We start from the raw sequence: 26,881 nt of genomic DNA, 5'->3' as shown, positions 1-26,881 counted from the left end.
AAAGGCAATCTCTTTAACAAGTGGTGCTGGGAAAACTGGTCAACCACTTGTAAAAGAATGAAACTAGAACACTTTCTAACACCATACACAAAAATAAACTCAAAATGGATTAAAGATCTAAATGTAAGACCAGAAACTATAAAACTCCTAGAGGAAAACATGGGCAAAACATTCTCTGACATAAATCACAGCAGGATCCTCTATGACCCACCTCCTAGAGTAATGGAATTAAAAGCAAAAATAAACAAATGGGACCTAATCAAACTTAAAAGCTTTTGCACAATGAAGGAAACTATAAGCAAGGTGAAAAGACAGCCTTCAGAATGGGAGAAAATAATAGCAAATGAAGCAACTAATGAAGAATTAATCTCAAAAATATACAAGTAGCTCCTGCAGCTCAAGTCCAGAAAAATAAATGACCCAATCAAAAAATGGGCCAAAGAACTAAACAGACATTTCTCCAAAGAAGACATAGAGATGGCTAACAAACACATGAAAAGATGCTCACCATCACTCATTATCAGAGAAATGCAAATCAAAACCACGATGAGGTACCATCTCATGCTGGTCAGAATGGCTGCTATCAAATAGTCTACAAACAATAAATGCTGGAGAGGGTGTGGAGAAAAGGGAACCCTCTTACACTGTTGGTGGGAAGGAAAACTAGTACAGCCACTATGGAGAACAGTGTGGAGATTCCTCAAAATACTGGAAATAGAACTGCCATACGATCCAGCAAACTCACTGCTGGGCATACACACCGAGGAAACTGAAATTGAAAGAGACACATGTACCCCAGTGTTCATCACATCACTGATGTTTACAGTAGCTAGGACGTGGAAACAATCTAGATGTCCATCAGCAGATAAATGGAAAAGAAAGCTGTGGTACATATACACAATGGAATATTACTCAGCCATTAAAAAGAATACATTTGAATCAGTTCTAATGAGGTGAATGAAACTGGAGCCTATTATACAGAATGAAGTAAGTCAGAACGAAAAACACCAATACAGTATATTAACACATATATATGGAATTTAGAAAGATGATAATGATGACCCTATATAAGAGACAGCAGAAGAGACACAGATGTATAGAAGAGTCTTTTAGACTCTGTGGGAGAAGGCGAGGGGGGAATGATTTGAGAGAATAGCATTGAAACATGTATATTGTCATATATGAACTAGATCACCAGTCCAGGCTTGATGCATGAGACAGGGTGCTCAGGGCTCGTGCACTGGGATGACCCTGAGGGATGGAATGGGGAGGAAGGTGAGAGGGGGGTTCAGGATGGGGAACACATGTACACCCATGGCTGATTCATGTTAATGTATGGCAAAAACCACTACAATATTGTAAAGTAATTAGCCTCCAATTAAAATAAATAATATTAAAATTTTCTTTTGAGATTACCTCTTTCTTCTGTGCAGCTTCCTCCTCTGGTTTAGGAATGATCTGCATTTTTTAAGTAAGAATCATCTCAATGTGGCAGAAGGAGCTCATGTAGATCTGTAAGTTCAGCAGTGCATCTTGGGGCCTTTGTTCACCTGGATGTCCTCAATGAGCAGAGAATCTACATCTAGACCCTTAAGGTCATCAATACTCTGCATTTTTAAGCATGTGCAGCAAAATCTAACACTCTTTTTGGGCCACTGACCCTGCATCCAGCTCTGGGGCTGGGCCTGGCATACTCACCAATTCTGCCATTGTAAGGATAGAATGACACACATTTGATTCTGTAAAATGACATCTTTTCAGATACACATAGCATTGATGGCCTGGGCCATTTTTTTAGTGTTCTTAAAGTGAACCTAACAATTTGAACCTCTTGATTTACAAAATTTTGTGGAGTTTTCTGAGTCAAATGAACAGCAGACTATTTTCAGAGACTGTCACATATTAGAAGAGCCTTACAGTCTTTCTTCTACCCTCTCCCACCATTATTACTTATTAAGGGTTTATTTGTATGCTTACAGTGTCCAAAGTTTCTGAGCCATAGCTTTAAGGTATGAATTAGTGAATGAGTTCTTTTTATTATATGAATGTATAAACCCAGGTCAGCCTCCAGATTTTACTGTGGGTAGGCTGCTCTGACAGGGAAAAATAGCAGATCTAGATATGATTCTCAGAACAAGTAAGATTGCTTTAAAATTATCTTTTGAGGAGTACACTTATGAAACATTGAGATATGATGTTAAAACCCCCAAAAGTTCTGAATTCAGAAATGTAAAAGAAGTGACAGAAAAAGAAACTTACTTCAAATTTTTCACTAATGAATTGAACTAACAACATTTTCTCATTTTTTTTCCTTAATAATTTTGTTTATTGTATTTTGGCTGTGCTAGATCTTTGTTGCTTCATGAGCCTTTCTCTAGTTGCAGGGAGCAGGGCCTACTTTAGCTGCAGTGTGTGGGCTTCTCCCTGTAGCAGCTTCTCCTGTTGAAGAGCATGGGCTCTAGGGCACATGGGCATCAGTAACTGTGGCACATGGGCTCAGTAGTGGTGGCGCAGGTGCCTAGCTGCTCTGAGGCATGTGGAATCTTCCCGAATCAGGGATCAAACCTGTGTCTCTTGCATTGTCAGGTGGATTCTTTACACACTGGGCCACTGGGAAAGCCCTGAAGTTAATTTTTCTTATAAGAATTTTAATAATATTAAGGCCAAAGAGGGCTTCCTGCATAAAATACAAGATATAATCAATTTCTTTGAGGTCTGTTCCTTTGAATGTAAACATAGAAGTGCTTTTAGTTTTGAGTTTGTGAGGAAATTACTAACTTTTCAGATTTGTTCATCTAGTATATTTTAAAAATTAGGTTTTGATCTCTTAGCTGGTTCTTCAGAATCCCCTTTTCATGCCCTGGAATCTGATCAGTTGAGAGCACTGGAGAAGAGAGAAGGACGTGAACTGAATGTGCAGCTATCCACCTGACACCCCCTTGCCTAGAAACAATGAAATGGCCAGGTCTTCTCCATTGTAAATAACAGAGTCCAGCTATGGAAGCAGAGTTACTACAGAATTTCCATGAATACCAGGGAGCTAAGCTTGGACGTACTCGATGGCTCATCAGGTGAAGAATCTACCTGCAGTGCAAGAGACACAGGAGATATGAGTTCGATCTCTGGGTTGGAAAGATCTGGAAGAAAAAATGGCAACCCACTCCTGTATTCGTGCCTGAGAAAGAAAAATTCCCATAGACAGAGGAGCCTGAAAGGCTACAATCCATGGGCTCTCAAAGAGTCAGACATGACTGAGTGACTAGGCTCTAGAGGAGTCTAGAAAGGGTGATGTTTCCCTTTTTTAGCCTCTATATAGCAGGGACACCTTCTAGACAATGTTGGAGATGATGTTGGAATATTTTATGGTGTCTTATCACAGATAATTAACAAAATCACCAAAAGAAATTATCTTCCCAAATCACTGGTCTCCTCTTGCCAGCACTAATTCCATTCAGAAGAAACAATTACCTGTGTATTTCCTACATGTCCCAAACATTGTCATTTCAGGCACTTCCTCTTTCAGAACTAGTTCAGCACTGCTGTAAGCAGAGCACCCCACGTAAGCATCCATCTAAAATCAGTAGACTTGAGGACCTTCCTTTCCCGTGGAAGGCCCTTGAACACCAAAGACTCAAGCAGTCATTTTCAGATCAATGGCCTTGCTTTTCCCTGATTTCTGTTAGATTTTTTGGATTCAAGTCAAATGATGGATTAGAGGGCAATTCTTGTTTTTAAGAGTGTACTACCAGAAACATAAAATGTGAACATTGATGACAGTGTTCCGTTTCTTTTGTTCATGGCATAGTGGTGGGGACAAAAGTGGTTTGAAAAAGTTGTAGAAGACTTTCTGGGGGCTTCCCTGGTGGCTCAGAGGGTAAAATATCTGCCTGCAATGCAGGAGACCTGAGTTCAATCCTTGGGTCAGAAAGATCCCCTGGAGAAGGAAATGGCAACCCACTCCAGTACTCTTGCCTGGAAAATTCCATGGATGGAGGAAGCCTGGTAGACTAAAGTCCATGGGGTCACAAAGAGTTGGAGACAATTGAGTGACTTCACTTTCACTTTTCTGTTTCTAGTTCCACACGTAAGGAACGTAGCAGTCATTACTTTGTCCTAACAATAAATAAAAAGTTGAACAGACTGAAAATTCAATAACTCTTTTAGGATCTGTGAAAGAAGACACAGGGAGAGCTGCTGCCTTCAAGATTGAAGACAGGTGAACCCAGCGTGCCATGGCTTAAAGGAGTGGAGATCCACCTCATGCAAAGAGTTGACTCATTGGAAAAGACCCTGATGCTGGGAGGGATTGGGGGCAGGAGGAGAAGGGGACGACAGAGGATGAGATGGCTGGATGGCATCACTGACTCGCTGGGCATGAGTTTGAGTAAACTCCGGGAGTTGGTAATGGACAGGGAGGCCTGATGTGTTGTGATTCATGGGGTAGCAAAGAGTCAGACATGACTGAGCGACAGAACTGAACTGAAGTCCCACCTAATGGTGGATGGGGGAGAAAAAAAATGAGAAACACTTGTGAAATTCACAGTCTAGAGGCAAAGGCTCACTAAATGCTGAGACCTCATCATAAGACTGTAAATGCTTCCTCGCTTCACTGCCCCCTTACTAAAGGTCTCTTTACAGCAGTTCCTTTTACTCATTACCCCATATCTAGCTCTCAAGAAAAAATTACAAGGCAAACCAAAGAGAAAACAAAACAACAAGATCCCACAGAATTTAAAGAGAAAGAGCGAGCTTCAGAACCAGACATAGCAGGGATGTGGAATTAGCAGCCTGGGATTTAAAGCAATTATGATTAATATGCTGAGGGCTCTAAAGGATAAATAGACAGCATGGAAAAACAGATAGACAATGAAAGCAAAGAGACAGAAATCCTAAGAACCAAAGAGAAATGCTACAGACCAAAACCACTGTCAAAAGGGATAAAAATATTAATAATTCTTGGATCCAAGGTGGTGGCTGAGGTTAACAGTCCCTTATTGCAGAGACCCCAAGGTTGCCTGCAGCTGGCTGCAGTGGTTCAAGGACACCTTGCATTTCTTCATTTTAAGTGAAGAGGACAAACAGTATTACATGGATAATAATGGTTTCAACTGGAGTACAACCAGGAAAGATCTTGATGGTAGAAAATATTAATACCTCCATTATGTCCTCAAGGATGACTTTGATATCTAGCATGACAATCTCACCAAACATCCCAACATTGCACCAGAAATTCCATTCCCTGAGGTAGATGGGTCTATCTCAAATGTCTAATTGAGCACGTCAAGCTTTTAACCAGTAATCTGCTCAAAGTTTATGGCTCCAGGGCTGGGTCCATGGCTGGCAGCAGAAAGCCTGGATCTAATTTAGAAGGATAAAGAACATGAAACCAGTGAAGATCCAAGCTATTGAGACAGAAAACAGATTTTTGCTAGTCCAGGTCTCTGTCTTCCTATGTCTTCCTCATCATTCAGCTTCTAATAAAACCTGAGCTCTGACACACCTCCTCCAACTTTAAACCAGTTTCACTAAAGAGCTACAGCAGGTGTTGATGGAAAAATGAGAATTGCTACTGGGTTTCTGAGAAGGGATGTGTGGAAGAGGGAGACAAGAGTGGAACTCAGAAACAGTAAGACAGTTTGAAGCCTCTCTCTGCTTGGGGGAATGGGCATCCTGGGAATATGGTATAGCTGAAAGTTTTTATATAGGCTTTTTGGCTTCTGGAAATAGACAATTGATAAAAGCTGCTTCCTACTAAAAAGGAGAAAGAGGAGGAGGGTGAGGAAGCAGAGAATGAAGCAGATGCCCTTAGCCACCTGCTAGTATAATTATGGCTAACTGGGAGAGCTATTTGGCTTGTCCTACTAATAAAAAAGTGTGGTGACTGTGTAGGAAGAATTTGGGAAAGCAGACAAATGACATATTATTATTGCTGGAGAAAGTCAAATTCAAAGGAAACAATGTTCAAGGACTGAAGAGAAAGTGAAAGTCTCTCAGTTGTGTCCGACTCTTCTCCAGGCCAGAATACTGGAGTGGGTAGCATTTCTCTTCTCCAGGGGATCTTCCCAACCCAGGGATTGAACCCAGGTCTCCTGTATTGCAGGAGGATTCTTTACCTTCTTTACTAGCTGAGCTGCGAGAGAAACCCAAGAATACTGAAGTGGGTAGCCTATCCCTTCTCCAGCGGACCTTCCCAATCCAGGAAGTGAACTGGGGTCTCCTGCACTGCAGGCGGATTCTTTGTCAACTGAGCTATCAAGAACTGAGAAGGTTTATTTCAAAGTGCTTAATTCACCACCTTTGATGATGTGTTTGATTTTGAAGTTTTTTTTTTCTTTTTTGTCTGAACTGGATCTCTGTGGCTTTGTGTGGGCTTTCTCTAGTTGCGGTGAGTGGGGGCTACTCTGCAACTACTGAAGCCCGCATACCTAGAGCCAGGCTCTAGGTGCCTGGGCTTCAGTAGTTGCAGCACAGGCTCGGTAGTTATGGCTCGTGGACCCTAGAGCACAGGATCAGTGGTTGTGACACACAGACTTAGTTGCTCTTGGGCATGTGGAATCTTCCTGGACCAGGGATTGAATCCGTGCCCCCAGCATTGGCAAGTGGATTCTTATCCACTGTGCCACCTGGGAAGTCCTGAAGTTTATTTTAAAAAGTGTTTCTCACATTGTGGCAAAGGTGAAGAAAGTCAACTGACAAAAGCATATTGTACCAGGAGCACTTTGAATCTCCACACCCCTTTTAGAAAAGCAAACGTGCATATTCTGTCACAAATGATTCTTCATAAGCCATTCCTGGTCCTCGTAACTGCCTCCTTTGTCTGATTTTTCTATCCTAGAAACCTGCACCATATGGAGTTAAAAGTTCATGGTGTGGTGGAATCCACCACCTACTTGCTCTTATAAAACTCAGACACAAGTTTCCCACATCCATGTTTTTTTTGCACCATGCCTGTGATTCACAGTTCTTCAGAAACCAGTAGCAGAACTTTGGTAAAAACAAACAAAAAAAGATACCCACTTTCTTCCAATCCCTGTTGTTTAGTCGCTCAGTGGTGTCTGACTCTTTGCAACCCCATGGACTGCAGCACTCCAGGCTTCCCTGTCCTTCACCATCTCCCGCAGTTTGCTCAAACTCATGTCCATTGAGTGGATGATGTCCCTAGGATGTACGTTTTTCATCCAGGTGTCTCATCTGCATTTCCAGGTTCTTTGGGAGCCCAGGAAGAGAAGCATTCTCAGGCTGGCTCCCACCATTTAGGAAAAGAGTCAGCCTCCTGGGGGTGAAAGATCAGGGCTGGGACACCTTGGGCTTCTTCCCTGATGTGTTCCCTGCTCCCAAAAGCACCCGGATCTTCTCTCCAGTGTCCCACCTCCACCTTGGCTGGATCTCTCTCTCAGCCTCACCTTCTTTTGTATCTTCTGGCTCCTTTTCATCTTGGTGCATCATCTTCTTGCTCATAATGTGGTTTCCTGAAAACTTTAGCTTGCGTTTGGCCTCTTGTGACTTCTGCTGAACTTCACATGTCTCCTCTTCTGCATCCCTTTAGCTTGGGTTCCCATAGTCCAATTCTCTCCTTTCTCAAGTCAGGTTCCTAAGCATGAGAACCCCACTGGCCCAGCTCACTCCCTCTTGGTTTGTCCATGGAGTGGCTACAGCTGGACTAACCAATTAGGTGGGCTGGGGTCCTATGATAAAGCATAACTGCCTGGCTCTTTGAAGACAGTGGAAGCATTGGGCCCTGGGATTCCTCAATCCATTATTTCTTCTGAGCTGAATCCCCAACCATCCATGGACATTCTTTGAGACAGAAAAAAAGACTAGACTCAAAGCAATGATTTTCCAACCTAATCAAAAAAGGAAACAAATAATAAGTATGAATACTAATTGCCTTATTCCCTATTCTAGAGAATTTAAGATAAGATCTATTGTTGACCTATCTCTTCACTTCAACGAGCTTCATTCAAGTACCAGGAATTCACCACCTCCTTGTCCACCTGGCCAAGCTATAAGTGTGGCTCTGTTTTTTTGCCCATTGAGGAACAGGACAAGTCCACCATTGAAAGGAACTGAAAATCTTTCCCTGCTACATGTCACCTTGGCACTTTGCTACTCTGTTGGCCTCGCTGAAGACAGTGCATTAAAAAATCCCTGAGATCCAGGCTTGGGAAATCTTGATCTGTACACGTCTATGAAGGGAGAGTGCAGTGGGCATTTTAGTTACCCTGGCCTGTCTGGGGCTTGCTCAGTGAGGTTCATGAACACTTGTTGGTGTTTTACCTTGTCTGTGGGCATTAACTTCCCCCTTCTCTCCCTCAGCCCTGGCCTGCCCTTTTGGCGCTATAAAGGACCCCCAGCCTGACACAGTTCCTCCACTGAAGGTGCAGTGAGCCAGGCTGCAGTGTTCAGCAGCTGGGGGAAGCTATCAGCACAGCCGGGGGAACCTATCATGGGGTGTGTGATGTGACAGGGAAAATTAGGAATGAGTGGTCTTTGATTTCTGCTTAACTCACTAGCTCTCCCCCAACTCGTCACCTTCAGCTCCACCTGAACTCCCTGTGTTGCTGGGTGCCTGCCTTATTACCTCTCACTGATGAGCTTTTGTTCCTGAGTTCTGTCTGGGAAATGTTCTCATTCTACTTAACCTTTTCAGTCTGAGATGTTGCTTCCTCTGAGAAGACTGACTTGACTTCCTCTCCCTGGGATGGGACTGGGTTCTGTGACACCCACACCCACATGCTCCATGGCAGATACTCATTTTCTTCTTTGTTGTAATCACTGCTAATTTCTTTGAGTGGAGACCCTTGGAGTACAGTGCCCTCATTGTTTGGTGCTTAGAAAATGCGCAGCAACTTCTTGTCTAGTGTTGAATGTGTGAGCTTGAAACTTGACTTGGCTGATGGAATCTTCTCATTCATTCTGGATTTAGGATGATATTATGCATTCTGGTGAGAATTCATAGCAGTGCTTCAATCAATAGCTAATATTTCTAGAACAATTATCTCATATAAGCATCTCATGAAGTGATTAAGTTTATCACAGGATTTTGTCTCTGTCATTCTTTTCAACCAGCAAGGCAGATACATATTAAAAAGCAGAGACATTACTCTGTCTTCAAAGGTCCATATAGTCAAAGCTATGGTTTTTCCAGTAGTCATGTGCAGATGTGAGAGCTGGACAATAAAAAAGGCTGAGCACTGAAGAACTGATGTCTTCAAAATATGGTGCTGGAGAAGACTCTTGACAGTCCCTTGGACGGTAAGGAGATCAAACCAGCAAATCCTAAAGGAAACCAATCCTGGATATTCATTGGAAGGACTGATGCTAAAGCTGAAACTCCAATACTTTGGCTACCTGATGTGAAGAGCCAACTTACTAGAAAAGACCCTGATGCTGGGAAAGATTGACGGTGGGAGGAGAAGGGGACAACAGAGAATGAGATGGTTGGATGGCATCACTGACTCAATGGACATGAGTTTGAGCAAACTCTGGGAGATGGTGAAGGACAGGGAAGCCTGGAATGGGGTTGCATTCCATGGGGTTGCATAGAGTCAGACAGGACTGAGGGACTGAAAACAAAGGTAGATACTACTTTAAACTCTGTTCTACAGACTAGGAAACTGAGACTTAGAGAGGCAAAGGGAATGGCGTCTGCCATCCAGCAATAAAGTGGGCATGACAGAATTGCAACCTGGATAATCTAACCCCAGGCTTCCTGCCTGAGGTGACACCTGGTGCCATCAAACCGTTGGAGCTCCTCTGCTCAACACAGGCATTATAAGCCGGCAAGAGACTTAAAATGCTCCTCTTGGTGTCTTAAACTGTGCTTTCTACTAGCAATCTTGAAAGTGTCTTCAGCTTAAAAATATGCCCCAAATCCAGGATGTCCTGCCAACTGAGGCAAGGCATTTAAAAAATTGTAATTCTTATGAATGTAATCTAATTTTTTTTCTGTTCTTCTGTTATGTTTCTTTTGGTGTTGCTTTTTAAAATTATACAAGTAATACCAAAGTACATTCTTCTTTCTCAGTGGTTCAGATGAATTAGGAATACGCAGAGTACAATGTGAAAGGCCTCTTCACCACTTGCTTCTCCTTCCTGGGCAATTTCATTTTCTATCTGAGAGGTAACAATTGTTGAGTTTGGAGTAGATCCTTCAAGTCCTTCTTCTGTGTATGTGGCTAAGGAATAAAGTTCTTTTTCTATGTGAGTGTCATCATACTCTGTGCATCGTTTGGTCCCTTAATTTTTTTCCTGCTGGATACTACATCTTGGAGACCAGCCTTGTTCTATTTAAGGGCTTTATAGTATTTACTGGGGTTTCCCTGATGGCTCAGATAGTGAAGAATCTGGCCTGCAATGCAGGAGACCCGGGCTTGATCCCTGGGTCAGGGAAATAACCTAGAGAAAAGAATGGTTATCCACTCCAGTATTCTTGCCTAGAGAATTTTATGGACAGAGGAGCCTGGTGGGCTGTAGGCCATGGGGTCACAAAGAGCCAGACATAACTGAGCAACTACCACTTTATAGTATTTACTAGCCTTTAACTCTTCCCTTACTGATGGAAATATGGGGAGTACCCAGAAAACTGCAAATCACAGCTTGCTTCGACTTTCTTAAAATGTTTATTTATTTTGCTCTTAAAAAAGCTCAAGAAGAGTGCTCATTTCGTGTTGAGGTTTACTGCTCCTTTTCACAAACCCATACAATCAGTGCCACTCACACTTTCTAGAATGAGGAAAGCAGTCCATTTTATTTTGGTAAAATTAGTGACTCACAATGTCTCCTCTCCCAGCTGACAGAGGCCCAGTCTATTGTGCGCCTGGAAGGGGCACAGGATGTTGTTACACTTGGCTACCCAGTTGTACAATGGTATCCGAAATTAGGCCGCGTGCTAGTTAAGCCCTTGTTTGCTCTTCAGATACTGACCATAGATTGGCACAATGGGAGTGCTACCTGTGCTGTCAAGGCTTACAGATGTGTGTATAGATGTGTGGTCTGTGTGTATGTGTTGCGTGGGTGGTGTGAATGTGTATGAATGGTCTGTGTTGTGTGCAGTGCGTGTGTGGTGTGCCTATGTGATGTGTGGTGTGTGTATCTGCATTGCATTGTGTGCATGTGGTGTTTGTGTGGTAAGTGTGGGGTGTGTGTAGTGTGTGTGAGGGTTGTGTATCGTGTGTGTTTGTGTATGTGTGGTGTTTCTGCGGTATGTGTAGGGTGTTTGTGTGTGCACTGTGTTGTGTGTGTAGTGTAGTATGTATATTGTGTCTGTGTGTGTAGGGTGTTTATGTGTGCATTCTGTGTGTTTTATATGGCTATGTGTAGTGTGGTGTGTGTGTTTGTATGGTGTTTGTGTAGAGAGTATGTGATGTGTGTGTATGTGTAGTGTTTGTGTGGTATGTGTTGGGTTAGCATGCATTGTGTGTAGTGTGTGTGGCACATGTGCATTATATGTATGTCTGCATGGTGTTTGTGTAGAGAGTGTGTTGTATGTGTGTGTGTAACGTGTGCATGTGTATATGTATGCAGACACCAGCCCACTGCTCTGCACACTCATTCATGTGATAGAGAAGAAGGTTTACCTGAATGGAGCAGTAAGGAGACAGTGCTCCTTGACTCACTGTTTCGTTGCTCTTGTACCAATTATTTCCAGGCCCAGAATGCATGCAGAACCTAATGAACCCTTATTTCCCCTTCCGTGTAGCGCATTCTGCAAGGACAATGAACATCATCTGTTGAATCTGCAAATACAGAATCTCCTTGTGGGGAAACCTTGGGGAAATGGCTTGCTAGGAGTTATCCTTAGAGGAAACGCTGCTCAATACCTAATTTATGAGTGAGTTGTGGTGATTCATTTTACTTGAATCTATTACTGGGGCATTTGGCTTCAAAGTCCTCTGGCTGCTCTGTTTTCTGTGATTAGAAGGATCTACTCTATTCATGTTAACAGCTCAATGTTGACTTTTTTTTTTCTCAGTTTGGTTCATAGTTGCAATTTTATCTTTCATTATTAGCACCTTGAGTTTGTTGCTCTTGGGTCTTAATCTACTTTTATTTCTATCCAACAATGAAATTTGAAAATAACCCATAAAATACTGAGGTAAATTCATGTATTAATTTAAACATTCATAACTCTTTTTTTTTTTTTTGCTTTTTTTTTTTTTTTTTATTAGTTGGAGGCTAATTACTTTACATCATTACAGTAGTTTTTGTTATACATTGAAATGGATTAGCCATGGATTTACATGTATTCCCCATCCCAGTCCCCCCTCCCACCTCCCTCTCCACCCGATCCCTCTGGGTCTTCCCAGTGCACTAGGCCCGAGCACTTGTCTCATGTACCCAACCTGGGCTGGTTATCTGTTTCACCCTAGATAATATACATGTTTCAATGCTGTTCTCTTGAAACATCCCACCCTCGCCTTCTCCCAGAGTCCACAAGTCTGTTCTTTACATCTGAGTCTCTTTTTCTGTTTTGCATATAGAGTTATTGTTACCATCTTTCTAAAGTCCATATATATGTGTTAGTATACTGTAATGTTCTTTATCTTTCTGGCTTACTTCGCTCTGTATAATGGGCTCCAGTTTCATCCATCTCATTAGAACTGATTCAAATGAAAACATTCATAACTCTTAATGCAATTCTTTAACAACTATCAAGATAAAAATAGGACACTGAGATTAATTTCAAAGTATATAAGGTTCTTTGATCATGCACTGAGGAAATCCAAACTCTTTATTCTCTTTCCCTTTGGGATTGGTGACCAAGTGTCAATAGCTACCAGAAATCAGCTGAAGGTGAAAGGACAATATTAGCTTTAGTCTTCAAAATATAGGGTTTAGGATTACCTTTCTTTTCTCTCTAAAATGTGGCTCTTGAGGGAGGAAGCCCCATCTTCAGGGCAAGTCTGGACCACTGTAACCCAGCCTCCTGCATGGAGAGTCTCCACCTGCTGCTAGACTGCCGCATCAAGGCACAGAGAGCTCCCAGAGCTGGGCTCTCGCCAGTTTACTTCCCTTCTGGGAGTAGACAGGCAGGTCTGCTGACTGTCCCCTGCTGCCACCTATCATGCAGGTCAGGTCTTATGGATGGGTGCCTCCAAGGGTCTCTTCCAGAAGAGATGTGCCTTCCCCGAAAGGCCCCAAGAGCAGGGCACTACAAGCCCCCAGAGGTATGATCGAGTTTATCAGCTGAGTCAGAAACAATCAACTTTATAATTCAGGATCTGATATTAATCTCTGCTTCCTCCAGCCTGGCTATGGGGCTGAGAGAGTAGCTCGTTCCTCCCAGAGTGCCTGCATTTTTTGAGGATGGAGTGAATGTTTGTGTTTTCATGAGGCCATGCGAAAGGAATGTGAATATTAGAAAAGAGCCCTATTTGTTAAAATGATAATTGCTAGAATGCTCTGGAGGCATCCATATTTGCTCCTCTACTTCTCATGAAAGCCTGAAGAATGGGGCAACATCTGACCCTGATGACTTGCACTCACCAAGGCCCTACCAGATGACAGAAACTTGCTGTCGTTTTGGTTATAATTTTCACTAATGACTTGGACTTCCCTTTGGCCACCAAATATTTCAAAGCAACTGGTTTTTACAGCATCCAAGAGCTGACTAGCCCCATGGCAGTTGCCCAGACTAACTTCATGAAGCGAGCGTGTGAATAAAATAATAAACGAGTGTATAAACATGCATAATTTATTTGAATCAATATTCATGCCTGATTACACCGTGGGCTGTTTCAGATGTTTGAAAGCCAGGCCTGGCTGGCCCCCGCAGACACCCCCTGCGGTAATTCCCTCAGGAAGTGAGCTCACCTCCCCTCCTGGAAGAGCGTTTAAAAAATGCTTGTGTTCCTTCTGGTGCCAGCTCTGCGGGGCTGGGGTCAACTATGAGTTTCAGTTACTCCTTACAACAACGGAGAGTCCTCAGGAACAAGCTTGCCTCCTTGTACCTTTCCATTTGTTGCTTCCCAAGCGGTGCCTGGACTTTCTAGTTCAGAGCCGTGGGGACAGGGAAGGAAGAGAGGAAGAACAGCAGCCCATGAGAGCATGGTCTCTTCTTGTGCTCGCTCCTGTCAAGCAAAGGCTCCGTGCTATGGTTTAGAGGAGATGCTGGGCAGATGCAAACATTTGCATGTGCCCACTTTAACCATCCAAAGGTGTCAGCCTCCAGCAACCAAGGTCGCAGTGATGCTCAGCAGCACGGCCTGGAGGTCAAGTGTCAAGTTAGGTCAAGTCAGACAGATCTGCTTTGCACCCTGCCTCTGCACATCACCAGCTGTAAAACTGTTGGCGACTTACTCAGACTCTCTGTGCTTCAGATTTCCTGTCTGTAAAACAAGGATGACAGAAGGGCCTTCCCCATCGGGAACTGACATGATCTTAGAAATCCTGCTTATAGAAGAATGAATGAGGAAACGACCAGGGATTAGTGAATTCCTGGCTCTCCAGGACTCTGCACACATTTTGTGCAAATACCCCCTGGGAGGAGAAGGAGAACCCCGTGTTTCCTGGGACTGGATCAGAGGTTTAACAAAATCTGTCTTTTATGCTCTGGCCACCTCTTCACCGCAATATTTTATGTGTCTTCTATGGAACATCAGAGGTGTAGACAAGCTCTCATCTTTCAAGAAGTCATGGATTCTGGCTGGACTTGGCATCCAGACAATCAGAGGCAGAGATTTTACTGTCTCTCCCAAGTCATCCTGATGATTAATGTCTTTACCTTGTTGTAATAACACAATAAAAAGGTCTCTCAATCACCCAAGTGGAGGTTATGTGTTCAGTTACAGACTCTTCAATTGTCCAACATGCTTCTAGGTTACTTTACCTTTCACACCAGTCTCTTCTGCCTCAGTCTCCCTTGTTCTGTTGCCACTGGAAAAAATTATTTCCCTAAAGTTCAGAGTTTTTTAATCTTGGCACTAATGACATTTTGGATCAGATAATTCTTTATTATGGGGGTTGTCCAGTGCCTTGAAGGATACTTAGCAGAAAGCCAGGCCTCTACACACCGGATGCCAGCAAGCAACCTCAGCCTCAGCTTGACAACTGAAAATGCCTTCTGACATTGCAAATATCCCCTTGGGAAGGGGGAGCAAAATCCCTCCTGGTTGAGAGCCACTGTCCTAAATGACTGCAACATGCTTTTAATGTCACTTTAAAGACAGAGATTGGTGGTATACATGTGTATATACACACACGAAGTGAGCAGCAGCAAAGAGCTATATAGTGCAATCCAACACCCGAAGTTTGGAAGTTCTCTTACTTCTAGGGTAAGCTCAGCCTCCCTTCTCTTCTCTCCTTCCCCCCAACTCCGTGCTCAAGTAGGAAGCATTCTAAAAGCAGGTGACAAATTAGAGTCCCATGCAAAACAGGACCGCTGTGGAGGGAGTAGACTTTTTTGAGTTGCAACTTTAGAAAGATTGAAAAGGCTGTTTCTCTGTTCTCTTTCTTCCTCCTTCTTTCTTTCCTCTCAGTGCGGCTGGTGCGGTAGGATTCTGGAGAAAACTTCAGCTGGCAAGTCAGGAGGAGCTGGGATAGGGCTGCAAGGAAGGGAGGCATTGTGTAGGCAGGCTCTTCCCTCAGATCTTCTTCCTGCCTGGAGCTGGTTCTGATGAGGGGATTTGCACCAAGGTGCTGGGTAGAAGGCTCCATCTCAAAGAGGTGCCACATACCGAGCCACTGTTCTGAACCCACCACCTGGGTGGCTGGGATGGGAGGAATACAGCTCCAGGTGGCTAGGATCAGAGAAAGCTGCTAGTGGAGAGTTGCAGAAGCAGATATGCACCTAGAAAGAAGAATGTGGCAGCAGAAGCTATGTGGTGCAGAGATAGGGGGCAGAGAGGAGAAAGAAGTAGGGAGTCTGAGGCTGAGTAAGGTGACAAGTAGCTTCGAGAGGCCCCCCTGACCACGAAAGCTACTGTAAATGCCGACTGGCAAGAAATAGCATTTCATTTCTCAATGAGGTTTGATGAGATAGGTTCTTTTTCCTCAACTCTCTGTTCATCCTCACAGTAAACTCCTGTTAGACTAAGCAATCTGATTGTGTGGGAATGCCTAACTTAGTGCATCTCCAACTTCAACCTATAGATCTCTGCTGTTTGCAAGCAGTCTGAGAATAAGTCTGGCTTTTAGGTAGGCCAAAAGAATTAACACAGTCACATTCGGAATCATTTAGAACAACTACACTGTCCAGAACGGGGACCCCTGGCCACTTGTGGCCATTGAGCATTGGAGACATGACTAGTCAAAATTGAATTATGCTTTAAGCTTAACACATACACTGGATTTTGAAATCTTGGTAAGAAAGAAAGAATATGAAATATCTCAGGAAGTTCTTATACTTATTACCTGCTGAAATGATAACATTTTGGGTAGTCTGAGTTAAATAAAATGTGATATGAAAGTTGATTTTGCCTGTCTCTTTTGACTTTTTTATTGTGGCTACTAGAAAATTTTAAATCATATATGTGGCTTACGTCACATTTCTACTGGACACCATTAGTCTAAATTGTGCATTCTCAAAGGGGATGATATTGTACTTTGCGGGGTAAAAATTGGTTCTTGGGGGAAATGTGGTAAAAAATTGTAATCTTTAACATATTAGAGAACAGATATACATATAGCATATAAACAGATATATAGTATACCTATGGTATTAAAATTTCATGACAGTAGGGATTTGTAAATAAAAATCTTAAAAACCTTGTCAAGTGAATAATAATGAAAATAGAAACACTGATCTAAATGAGTAACTTGTAATCCAAGAACTATTACATATGTGCAGGCCTGTGTCTGCATTTGCTTTTAGGATCCTGTTAGTGCTAATTTTAATGATCTTGAGTTAATGGGGGAAGGTGGAGAAAAAAATGGCAACCCACTCCAGTATTCTTGCCTAGAGAATCCTGTGGACGGAGGAACCTGGTGGGCTGCTGTCCATAGGGTTGCAAAAAGTTGGATACGACTGAAGTGACTTAGCATGCATGCATGCATTGGAGAAGGAAGTGGCAGCCCACTCCAGTGTTCTTGCCTGGAGAATCCCAGGGACGGAGGAGCCTGATGGGCTGCTGTCTATGGGGTCACACAGAGTCGGACACGGCTGAAGCGACTTAGCAGCCGCAGCAGCAGCAGCAATGGGGGAAAATTGAGGCAGCCTTCATATGTAATAGGAATTTGTACTCAATGAAGATAAAATGACACCAAGGTGCTCCTTTAAAGGTAGGCTGCAAATAAGTATGAAAGAGGAGAAAGGGGGTGGGTGGAAATGAGCAGTCATATGAGTGACTGGGGAGCCACTCTCATGAGAGAACCAGCGGCTCAATATATAGGAAATAACAGAACCCATCTATCACCTCACATTGATTAGTGTTGCTACCTTGAATTCTATTATTTTTGCAGATTTAAAACATAAATTTTTTTTAGGATTTCTATAGCATCAAGTTTATCTATATTTGGGTTTTAATGGTGTTGATTACACCTCTTTTCTTTGGCTAAGTGTGGAATCAGAGAAGCAAGAGTCAGATGATCAGAATGACAGCTCTGTAACTGATACCAGGGAGACTGAAGGTCATGGCTTAGGTGTGTCGCATGGCTCTCCAGAATGAAACATGGTCACCAGGCCTCAGACTGAGCTGGACAGCTTCACAGCAGAGCAACACCCAGACCCCTGTGCAGGGCGGTCCCAGCACAGGGAACGGCTGCATTGAGCATGCCCAGTTGCTCTTTCCTAACTCACCAATCAGACAGGCTCTTCACCTCCCCAGGGAGGGTCCGGCAGCCAGGGCTACAAGTGTTAGGCTGATGAATGTTCCTGCGTGTGGAATCGTGGGAAGAGGGGAATAAATGTTTCCCCCCCATCAGCCCCTGGTTTTATGCTTATACTTATTTATGTAATGCAATAAAAGTAATTTAGGTTAGCATTTGGGTTTGTACGACCTTTTCAAAGCATTTATTGTGAGTCGCTGACCTATTACAGGGAGATTTTAGTGGATTTCGTGTCAGCGTGAACATGAGTTGACTTAGCTTTCTGTGGAACAAGCCCCGCCTGCCTTGTTCTCTTCCTGGCCCTGCTGGCTCCGCTCCTTCTCTCCACTTTGATGGTTTTCTGCTCCCTCACCCCTTGAAGCCTTTAACTGTGCAGTGAAGCTGGAGGTGTAGGGAAAAGAACACTGGGGTTGGAATTGACAGGTCCCTGTTCAAGTCTGGGTGCTGCCACGTCCAAGCTGTATGATTCTGTGCAAGGTACTCAACCATGTTAGCCTCACTTTCCTCACCTGGAAAGTGGGGTGATGCAACCCCCCCACTTCCAGAGTTGTTATGTGGATGAGAGCAGATGATGAATGTAAACTTATTTCGTGTACAAAACAGCTCCCCTTTCTCTGTGCTTGGCTGAGTTTGGGGCCTTATTTGGTGTTGCATCTATTCAGTTTTGAACTCTTTGAATGCCCATTTGCTTTACATGGTTTTAAAACTCAAATGAGCACCAGCAGGAGAAAAGATAGATCAAGTAAGCCAGGCTTAGGACTTGTTCAACTTCAAAATATAATTTTCAAAGTTAAATGACTTTCAAATACATATTTAGTGATTGTGTATCAAAGATATATTTAATGTGTTAATGAGAGAACCAATGGGTAGTAAAGTAGGTGAGGATTGAGTGAGGATTGAGAAGACTGCTATATGTAGACAATGGAAGAAAAAATGCTGAAGTAATATTGCTAGTTCAGTTCAGTTCAGTTGCTCAGTCGTGTCCGACTCTTTGCGACCCCATGAACCATAGCATGCCAGGCTTCCCTGTCCATCACCAACTCCCGGAGTCTACCCAGCCCCATGCCCATCGAGTTGGTGATGCCATCCAGCCATCTCATCCTCTGTTGTCCCCTTCTCCTCCTGCCCCCAATCCCTCCCAGCATCAGGGTCTTTTCCAATGAGTCAACTCTTCGCATGAGGTGGCCAACGTATTGGAGTTTCAGCCTCAGTATCAGTCCTTCCAATGAACACCCAGGACTGATCTCCTTTAGGATGGACTGCTTGGATCTCCCTGCAGTTCAAGGGACTCTCAAGAGTCTTCTTCAACACCACAGTTCAAAAGCATCAATTTTTCGGTGCTCAGGTTTCTTCACAGTCCAACTTTCACATCCATGCATGACCATTGGAAAAACCATAGCCTTGACCAGATGGACCTTTGTTTGCAAAGTAATGTCTCTGCTTTTTAATATGCTATCTAGGTTGGTCATAACTTCCCTTCCAAGGAGTAAGCATCTTTTAATTTCATGGCTGCAGTCACCATCTGCAGTGATTTTGGAGCCCCCCAAAATAAAGTCTGACACTGTTTCCACTGTCTCCCCATCTGTTTCCCATGAGGTGATGGGACCAGATGCCATGATCTTAGCTTTCTGAATGTTAAGCTTTAAGACAACCTTTTCACTCTCCTCTTTCACTTTCATCAAGAGGCTTTTTAGTTCCTCTTCACTTTCTGCCATAAGGGTGGTGTCATCTGCATATCTGAGGTTATTGATATTTCTCCCGGCAATCTTGATTCCAGCTTGTGCTTCTTCCAGCCCTGTGTTTCTCATTATGTACTCTGCATATAAGTTAAATAAGCAGGGTGACAATATACAGCCTTGACGTACTCCTTTTCCTATTTGGAACCAGTCTGTTGGTCCATGTCCAGTTCTAACTGTTGCTTCCTGACCTGTGTACAGGTTTCTCAAGAGGCAGGTCAGATGGTCTGGTATTCCCATCTCTTCAAGAATTTTCCACAGTTTATTGTGATCCACACAGTCGAAGGCTTTGGCATAGTCAATAAAGCAGAAATAGATGTTTTTCTGGAACTCTCTTGCTTTTTTGATGATCCAGCAGATATTGGCAATTTGATCTCTGGTTCCTCTGTCTTTTCTAAATCCAGTTTGACATCTGGAAGTTCATGGTTCACATGCTGTTGAAACCTGGCTTGGAGAATTTTGAGCATTACTTTCCTAGCATGTGAGATGAGTGCAATTGTGCAGTAGTTTGAGCATTCTTTGGGATTGCCTTTCTTAGGGATTGGAATGAAAACTGACATTTTCCAGTCCTGTGGCCAGTGCTGAGTTTTCCAAATTTGCTGGCATATTGAGTGCAGCACTTTCACAGCATCATCTTTCAGGATTTGAAATAGCTCAACTGGAATTCCATCACATCCAGATACAAAATTGTATCTTAATGTTAATGTCCTAGAGCACAGCAAAACTGTAATTTTTGGAGTTATCTTTTCTCCTAGATAGAAACACTGCTTTTTTCAGTGGACAAAAGTAGTATTTTAACTCTACAATTTAATATCTTACTTTACAAAGTCTTGGCCCAAAACAGTCAAAAATAGTGAATCAAACAAAAGTAAAAAACTAGCCTTTGGAGGGCTTTTTAGACAAGGCCCTAGTATGATACTGAAAGAAGAGGAGTAATACTTTCACTTTAAGTTCAAGTTATGGATAATTTTTCAAAGCCCACATAGGATCTGACAATGAGAATAGATATACATATAGGCTACTTATTCTGGGTAAGGGTTGGAATGAAGTCTTCAGTTATAAATCCCAGTTATGTCTAATAAAAATGCTTTCTAAAAAATTTAAAGAAAGAAAAAAAAAGATTGGGAAAACCACCCAACTGCCATTTAAACTAAAATTTCCTGTTGGGTCCAGTGATTCTAGCATAATTTTTTTCTCTTATAAATTGTTTTCTACTATTTTGAGCACTGAGTATCTTCGGATAGTAACAGAAGATTCAAAGCCACACCCTAAACTTGACAGTGATGCTTTAGGACAATTCCTAACCACTAGAATCTCCTGGATGTAAAATCTTCTCTTGAACCATATTTGAACCTTTTGGTATGAGAACCCTGCTGGTTGGCTGGCACACCATAGCTTCCTGGTTTTCAGAAAGAAGGCTCAAGAGAGGCGCCTTGGACTTCAAATGGCTATTACAAAACAACATTTTGATGAGTTAAGTGTAAATGAATCAGAAGCATATGGATTTAATTAGCCTCTAAACACAGCCATTTCAAAATGCAGAAAGGAAAAAAGCATGCTTGTGTCAAAACACATCTTGAGGTTTTCCTGCTAAATTCAAAATGATGGAAAAACAGATGGGACCATCTGCCAAATGTTCAGGTTGTACTCTCCACATGTACTATCTTATCAGGAACACAGAGCAGTGGGAAATTTCTACCACAGAAATCAACAGCGTTTCAGTACTGTGTTTGGCAGCGCATTTGTGGCCTACATTTAATTAAACCAGGGCTATGCATGGCTGCAGAGAATGCAACTTCTAAGTTTTTGAAGATGGTCCAGGGTGCAATCCACATGGGACCATGTGTGTGGTCTTCTTTTACAGTTGAAAACCCCCATATTACTCTTCTCATGCCCCTATAAGTTTTTCCACGTTACCTCTCAAGCTGGCCATGAAGACGTCTAAGGGCTGAATACAAGTCACTTCTGTTGCCTGTCCTTGGTGAAACTGAGTGGCGTCAGGCAGAGAGTCAAGGAACATACATGCGTTTTCACTTACACGTGGAACTGTTCTTTCTCCCCAATGAGAAAGGTGCTAAAAGTTCAGGGGTCAAAAGCTGCATTCAAGTTGAAATGAAAGGAGGGGCCTGGTGGGCTGAAATAGGACAAGCCTCAGAATTTATTCATAGTGAAGCCAGAATGGAAACAGGGGACAATTCTTTTCATAGCTTTTTAAGAAATCATGTACCAGGCTTAAGCTTTTTTATGCATTGAGGTTGTGCAGATTTACCACTGAATGGGCAAATAACACCACACATTTGTTGAACAAGAGCCTACAAAGTGCTCTTTCATATATTAAGTTAATCTTCACAACAACCTGTGATTGGGATGGAATGCTCCTCATTTTCCAGAAGAGGAAATTGGGCTGATTGAGGCTCAGAGATCTGAAGTTCTCTCAGTTAGAAAGGGGTAGAGCCCGACTTGATTGCAAGTCTTTTAGTTCTACGACTAGGGCATTTTTCACTAGTCCATCCCACCAAGGAGGAATATGTTTTATTTAGGTGTCTATGGTAGACTTTCACCCACTAGCCAAAGATGCCTTCCACTGGGGGGGAAAGCAGAACACGTCTTGGGGCTCCTGAACTTTTGTCATGGTTTGCTTGAAAATCCTGGGTGATACTTGTCCTGGTTTAATTATTCAGTCGCTCAGTTGTGTCTGACCCCATGGACTGCAGCAAGCCAGGCTTCCCTGTCCATCACCAACCCCCAGAGTTTACTCAAATTCATGTGCATTGAGTCGGTGATGCCATCCAGCCATCTCATCCTCTGTCGTCCCCTTCTCCTCCTGCCTTCAGTCTTTCCCAGCATCAGGGTCTTTTCCAATGAGTCAGTTCTTTGACATCAGGTGGCCAAAGTATTGGAGTTTCAGCTTCAGCATCAGTTCTTCCAATGAATATTCAGGACTGATCTCCTTTAGGATTGACTGGTTGGATCACCTTGCAGTCCAAGAGACTCTCAAGAGTCTTCTCCAACGCCACAGTTCAAAAGCATCTATTCTTCGGCACTCAGCTTTGTTTGTAGTTCAACTCTCACATCCATACATGACTACTGGAAAAATCATAGCTTTGACTAGACGAACCTTTGTTTGTAAAGTAATGTCTCTGCCTTTTAATATGCTGTCTAGGTTGGTCATAGCTTTTCTTTCAAGGAGGAAGTGTCTTTTAATTTCATGGCTGCAGTCATCATATGCAATGATTTTGGAGCCCAAAAATATAACAGCTCTCACTGTTTCCATTGTTTCCCCATCTATTTGCCAAGAAGTGATGAAACAACAGACTGGTTCCAAATTGGGAAAGGAGTACGTCAAGGCTGTATATTGTCACCCTGTTTATTTAACTTATATGCAGAATACATCATGTGAAATGCTGGGCTGAATGAAGGGCGAGCTGGAATCAAGATTTCTGGGAGAAATATCAATAACCTCAGATATGTAGATGACACTACCCTTATAACAGAAAGTGAAGAAGAACTAAAGTGCCTCTTGATGAACATGAAAGAGGAGAGTGAAAAAGCTGGTTTAATTATGAACAATGTTATATTTCTGTTGGGAAAGACTGAGGGCAGGAGGAGAAGACGGTGACAGAGGATAAGACAGTTGGATGGACATCTCACTGACTCAATGGACATGAGTTCGAGCAAACTCTGGGAGATAGTGAAGGACAGGGAAGCCTGGTGCGCTGCAGTCCATGTGTTGCAAAGAGTTGGACACGACTTAACAACGGAACAACAACAATTTCACTCTCAGAGGTGTTCCAGTTAGATGGTAAGTTATCTAGATATTCTACTGTGAACCCAGTCTAAAAGGGTCAAATTTTGCTGGTTTTATAATATTTGAATAAATCCTTGAATCTTTTCACATCAGGAGCTTCCTATGTTTTTCAAATCACTGTTTTCTTATATGGTAGAGGAACGTCTGTTTCTAGTGTTTTCAGGCCCTCAGGTATAAATACCCAAACTAGAATGAAAGCATTGGTTAGATATCCATGCAGTTCTTTATCCCTTAGTTCTAAAAAGAAATCCTACAAACTGTATCTTGCTCCAAAGTTGAGTATGGTTTTCTCAGTTCCCTCAAGCAGGGATGGTCTTGGGCACCTTTGTTGTTCCCTTCCTCTGTCCCTTTCCTTCCCTCAGGTATTGTCTCTTCTTGCCCCTATGCATAGAGTGCCCTCAGATTGTTGTCTGGGTTCCTGCCAGTCTCTCACTAAATCTCTCACTACATCCCCTCAAAGTTCAAGTTTTCTCAATTTTTTTTGTCCTCAGATGTGTTTTAAGAAAGCAACTGAATGCCCTCACTTCCAGTAATCCTCCTAAGCCTTGTAATGGAGGTGTTTGGGGCAGGAGGACATTTCATACGCTGTCCGAATCACAGAGCGCACAGGTAAGGCCAGTCCCCTGTGGGGTGGGGTATGAGGAAAGAGGCAGAGGAAGGGGGAAAGATTTCTGTGGAAACCCCTGACTGCTGAGAGGAGTTGTCTCCATGCCTCAGCTTGGTCCTTCTCACCTGTGGACTGCTTGCTTCCGTGGAAAGGGTTCAGTCACAGCAAGAAATTCCATGGAGAGTGGGAATCACAGAAAGGACTGAAGAGAGTTGCCGCATAGCCCCTCTGGTGAGTTTTTCTCTCCTTGTGGACTTGCTCCATCCCTCTCCTCCACAGGGCATCCTTCTCTGCGACTTTACTATCCTGGAGGGATGTGACCTGGGCTGGTGCTTGGACATCATGGCTCCTACACCCCTTCTCTGGCCATCTTCTACATTCTGTCACTTACTGTTCTTTGCCTGCTAAGTTGCTTCAGTCATGTCCAACTCTGTGTGGCGCTATGGACTGTAGTCTGCCAGGCTTCTCTGTCCACATGATGCTTCAGACAAGAACACTGGAGTGAGTTGCCATACCCTCCTCCAGGGGATCTGCCCAATCCAGGGACTGAACCCACATCTCCTTTGTCTCCTGCACTGCAGGTGGATTCTTTACCGCTGAGCCACCGGGGAAGCCCCCAAGATGGCTAGAATTCATCAATTTCTTCCTTCCATGTTTGTAGAACCTATCTCCCTATTGAGAGATGGAGTCTATTCCTCTGCCCCCTTGAATCTGGGTGGGCTGGTGATTTTTAAGAAATAGAATACTGTGAAAATGTTGCCTTGCAACTTATACCCAAGTCTCTTGAAACACTAGCTCTGGGAGAAGCCAGCACCTGTGGAAGTCCAGCTACTCCAAGACCACCATGCTGTGAGGAAGCCCAATCTAGCCATATGGAGAGATGCCGTGCCAGCCCCAAGCCACTCCAGACATCCCAGACCAGACACCACAGAGCTGCATACAGAAGCCTTCACATGAACTTGGCCTTGGCTTTAGACTGGCTGCACAATGCCAGAGACCTCAAGTGAGAACCACCCAGCTGGTCCTATCAACCTCCACAGCCATGAGCAGTAATAATAAATTATTGTTTTACTCTGCTAAGTTTTGGAGTGGTTCGTTAAGCAGCACCAGATAACTGGAACAGTGAGTAAGGAAGTGAGTGCCGGGGGTATGGCAGGATACCAACAGTAGGCTGCAGGGAAGCACATGGAGTGAAAGAAAAAGCTAATGTCTAGGCCTCAGAAAGGACACTCCATTGATCGGGTGACAGGGAAGAGTGGAAAATCACTTCAGAGCACTGATCTCTGTTGCTTTTTTGCTAGAGTCCCTATACTCAAGTTCCTAAGAGGGAAGGAGTCCCGTTATCCTAACATGGGTCAGTGGCATCTTGAGCCAGAGGTAACAGGTGTCTTGACATCTTGACTGACAGTAAGACACCATAACTGCCTAATAGAGAAGGTAGTTCTTAAAAATTAAAAAGAAAAAAAATGAAAAAGGAAGTGATGTGAGGGGACCGGAATAAAGGGGAATGACCACTGGGAGGTCAAAACAAGAACTGTTCACTTCACATGTAACTCTATTGCACTCGCCTCCCAGTTCACTTCGCTATCTCCTAGTTGTCCAGTTATCAATTCTGAATTCCAGGACAGGAATCTGATTCATTTAGTTCATTTTTTGAAGTCTGGCTACATAGGGGCCTGGATTGTCAAGTGGTCAACTTCCCATCCTTTGGTCCCCAAAGCTGTAGCAAGATGGGAAGGCTCAGTCATATGTTACAAAAACCTCACTGTGCCTCCTGGGGAAGGGGGCATGGGAGGAGCCATTACCTGCAGAAGGGGATGTGCCTGGGCAAGAATTCCATACTGACCACATAGGCAGAGTTTATGATAATGGACTCTAGGTTGAAGTTCCAGCCTTACCACTGGCAAGACTCTACAGAAGCTACTCAAACTGTGATGGCCAATTATCTTCTCTGTGATCACAATATCTACCCAGAGGCTTTTTGGGAGGAGCAAATAGGAAGCATCTAGCACACTGCCTGATGATATATGAGTTTTAGTGGTCGTATCACATCATTTCATTATTTTTATCTAAAGGTTGAGGTCAGCTACCATGTCTGATGCTTAACCCCCATTGAAGAGGACAAAGACCTTTGGTGCAGCAGTTACTGCATGCCTCTGGTCAGTACCCCCTCACCCTTGCCCTTTTAATGCACAGTGATTTCTAGCAGCCAACCCCTGCATCTCTTTGTTGTTGTTTAATCATTAAGTTGGTTCCAACTCTTTGCAACTCTATGGACTGTAGCCCACCAGGCTCCTCTGTCCATGGGATTTCCCAGGCAAGAATACTGGAGTGGGTGGCCATTTCCTTCTCCAAGGGATCTTCCAGACTCAGACTGAACCCTTGTCTCCTGCATTGGCAGGTATATTCGTTACTGCTGAGCTACCAGGGAAGCCCCTGCATCTCTTTACTGAAGGGCTTTCTTTGTGTCCTTGGGTGAGATCTAGTCAAGGCAGACGTACAGGGAATTCATAACTTCTCCCCTCCACCAGCAACACCCAACCATTGCTGTAGGAAGTTGGTGTATAAGTACCCTTGCCCATTGGGTGGAATGCTTCAGAGATACAGGTGTGCCTACATCATTTCCTAGAATATGATGATGGACTCAAGGAAATTCCATGGTGATTTGCAGAATTCCTCCAAGGGATCAAGCTCCAGTTGTCTACAGTAGTAGCTTGCTGGATGATGCATCTGTAATTAGAGGCTTTTCCTACCCCATCTCATTTCCCCACTCCCACAGGTGTTTCCTAGCATCCTTTATGGAATGAACTACTTACACACAAATTCTTGTCTAACGGTCTGCTTCTGGGAGAACTCAAACTAAGAGAGAGAGAGGAAGGTTCCCTAGTCTATGACAAGAATGGTCCCAGCTTCTGATATTTGTCCTGTCCTGGTTCCTGAACTTCATAGGGACAGTCCTTAGAG

The 26,881-nt window shown here is 43.4% G+C and overlaps 1 long non-coding RNA gene across 2 annotated transcripts in view; it reads left to right on the top strand.

Moving 5' to 3' along the window:
• LOC139032439 (uncharacterized) overlaps positions 1-24,997 on the top strand; it is an 80,765-nt gene extending 55,768 nt beyond the window's left edge. The window contains exons 1-4 of one of the 2 annotated variants that reach the window (XR_011484977.1): positions 22,509-23,304; positions 23,802-23,919; positions 24,028-24,148; positions 24,713-24,997. This is a non-coding gene — a long non-coding RNA (uncharacterized lncRNA). Of the gene's footprint in view, positions 1-22,508; positions 23,305-23,801; positions 23,920-24,027; positions 24,149-24,712 lie in introns of those variants that run through there. The other variant, XR_011484976.1, reaches the window with a different exon arrangement.
• Positions 24,998-26,881: the final 1,884 nt, after the last annotated feature.

Source organism: Odocoileus virginianus, chromosome 31, assembly GCF_023699985.2.
Source record: "Odocoileus virginianus isolate 20LAN1187 ecotype Illinois chromosome 31, Ovbor_1.2, whole genome shotgun sequence".
Taxonomy (NCBI): Eukaryota; Metazoa; Chordata; class Mammalia; order Artiodactyla; family Cervidae; genus Odocoileus; species Odocoileus virginianus.
The sequence above is the reverse complement of the archived record's forward strand: the minus strand, read 5'-3'. Positions and strand labels throughout refer to the sequence as shown.